The sequence below is a fragment of the Camelina sativa genome, chromosome 11, assembly GCF_000633955.1.
Source record: "Camelina sativa cultivar DH55 chromosome 11, Cs, whole genome shotgun sequence".
Taxonomy (NCBI): domain Eukaryota; kingdom Viridiplantae; phylum Streptophyta; class Magnoliopsida; order Brassicales; family Brassicaceae; genus Camelina; species Camelina sativa.
In genome coordinates this window covers 26,354,438-26,357,557 of record NC_025695.1, presented here as the reverse complement: position 1 = coordinate 26,357,557, position 3,120 = coordinate 26,354,438, and positions in this window count along the sequence as shown.

Here is a 3,120-nt window from a genome sequence, read left to right as displayed (position 1 = left end):
CTAATTAATATGAGAATAGAATTGTTTTCCTGATTAAAACCATTCACGAACAAAATTACTTTTTACAAAGAGATTTGAATAAGTGATTTTGTGAACTATTCTAAACCTGTTCTTAAAGCTGATTTTTAACTTGGAATTTTACAAAGAGATTTGGATTTTGTAGTTTTAAATTTAGATAATAATTGCAGTGAGGACTGAATTATTTCACCAAAAAGTTTAGAGTTCTAGATCTGATTTTTATTGCATGAACCCTAATTAATTTATTGATTTAATATTTCATAATTACCTGAGAAATTCCCTACGCTTAACCCTTTTATTTTCTGAATTCACAACCTTTGATTTAATATTTTGCATTGTCTTCTTTAGTTTTTAATACAACTTAATTTGTGTAGCATAATAACGAAACTCTATAATTTATTGGGTTTGATCTTGAGTCTATGTGGATTCGATCCTAAGTACTTTATTGATCTTTTGTTTGAGAGAGTAGCTCCAGGAATTAATTTGAGCATATCAAAATCTATATCTCCCAAAGATCATCTAGACTTAATTTAATTCAACCATAAACATTTTTTTAGAGAAGAAGAAACACTAACCTTAATTTATTACTTGATTATGCTTGATGATGGATCCAAGTCTTCAAATTGATTTTCTCTTCCGTTTGACCTTTCTCTCTTATATATGATTCCTTTGATCGACAATGAATCCACACTCTTCTCTCTTTCTATATTTCTTTTGTTACGATATCGTTAATATGATGTTCGTTCATTTTTTTTATATGTGACCAAACATCACTATTGAACCAACATAACCATCCACGTAACAGTCACTTACGTGAACAGCCACTTAATGACATATGTATAACAACCTTTCATGTAATTAATATTATATTGCAGATTAATTACATGTTATCATATATCGAATAACATAGAAAGATGTTAACTATATATATTGGTAAGGAAGGAGGGTTATCAATACATCTAATTCTAATCATTAACCGAAACTGATCCATTACGATGTCGTTTTATATATTAGAATAAATAAACATTAATATGAACTTGAACTTTATAATTAAACCGAAAAACATATAAGCATCGTAAAATATAAATTATTCTTACAAGTCACATCACATCCCTCGAGATTGACATGTCGAATTGGTTCGGAATATTGATCTTGTTCTCAATATAAAAAAATAAAAGATTCAAAACATTGTTGGAAATGGTAGAATCTAAACTTTCAAAACACATGTAACTGAACCTCTTAGTCAAGCTAGATTTGATCTTACCACATATCATCAATAACCATTTAATGTAAGATTATGAAAACTCCGTAGAGTGCTCTGTATTAATATGTATCGCATATATAGGAAATACACAAGTCTATCAACATATGAAGAGATATACAAAATAGAGATTTATATCTATCATATCTAGATTGAGCTTATCTAACACTCTCCCTCAGTCAAAGCGGTGACTCGCGTATGCTAAGACTGTTTTTAAAATCAAGGAACAGAGAAGTAGGAAGTCCTTTGGTGAAAACGTCAGCGAACTGAAGAGATGACGGGACATGGAGAACACAAACATGACCAATGGCCACCTTTTCACGAACAAAATGGATGTCAATCTCCACATGCTTCGTGCACTGGTGTTGAACAGGAATGGAAGACAAGTATATGGCAGACACGTTGTCACAAAAAAACTAGTGTTGCGGTTGGCAACGGTATTGTCATTTCGAGCAAAAGGGTACGCAGCCAAGTAGCTTCGGAGACAACATTAGCAACACCACGATATTCAGCCTCGGCACTCGAACAAGAGATAGTTTGCTGGCGTTGGAGGACCAAGAAACGAGGTTATCACCAAAGAAAACACAATAACCAGACGTAGAGCGGCGAGTCGTAGGACAACCAGCCCAATCAGCATCGGAATAAGCTACCAAGCCAGATTAGTAGAGCGATACAGTTGAAGTCCGTGAGTGATGGTTCCTTTAAGATAACAGAGAATCCGTTTAAGGGCCACGAAGTGTGATTCACGAGGATCATGCATGAACAAACATATCTGCTGAACATAGTAGGCGATGTCTGGTCGGGTGAAGGTGAGGTATTGTAATGCACCAGCCAAACTACGATAAAGAGTAGGATCAGATATAGGTGGACTGTCAGTTGCTGCGAGTTTGGAACTAGTATCGACCAATGTTAGACACAGATTACAATTATTCATGCCAGCATGATGAAGAATATCAGCCACATAGTTTCGTTGGTGAAGAAAAAGTATCTTATCATCTCGAAAAACATAGATGCCGAGGAAATGGTGAAGATGACCCATGTCCGTCATGTCGAATTCAGGGCTCAAACGAGAAATAATGTGGCGGAGAAGAGGCTGCGTAGAGGCAGTAAGCACAATATCGTCAACGTATAAGAGCAGGTACGCAACATCAGAGCTGAGGGTGAGAATGAATAAAGAAGCATCGGAGTTGCTTTGTTTGAAGCCAATCGTGCGAGCAAAAGTGGCGAAACAGTTGTACCATGCCTGGGATGCCTGCTTAAGACCGTAAAGAGACCGTTGAAGAAGATAAACGTGATCTGGTTTGGTAGGATCAACAAAGCCATAAGGTTGATGCATGTAAACTGTTTCTTCAAAATCACCGTGAAGGAAGGCGTTCTTGACGTCAAGCTGATGGAGTGGCGAGTCTCTGGAAGTAGCAACACTAAGAACAATGCGGATGGTGGCAGGTTTGACAGCAGAGCTAAAAGTCTCATCACAATCAATGCCGGGTTGTTGAGATTTGCCATTCGCCACTAGTCGAGCCTTGTATCGGTGAAGAGTTCCATCAGCCTTGAATTTGTGCCTGAACAACCACATAGAACGAATTATGTTAGTAGCAACTGGCCGGGGCACAAGTTTCCACGTCCTACGTTTAATAAGAGCATCATACTCCTCCGTCATTGATGGAGTCCAATTCGGATCCTTGAGAGCCTGAACATGCGACTGTGGTAAGGGAGCAATTGTGGTGTCAGAGTGAAGACACAATGGTTTGTGTGGTTTGACGATACCACTTTTACTGCGAGTAGTCATAGGATGACCAGATTGAATAGGAGGGGGAGGAGGGGGGGGGGGGAGGGAGGGA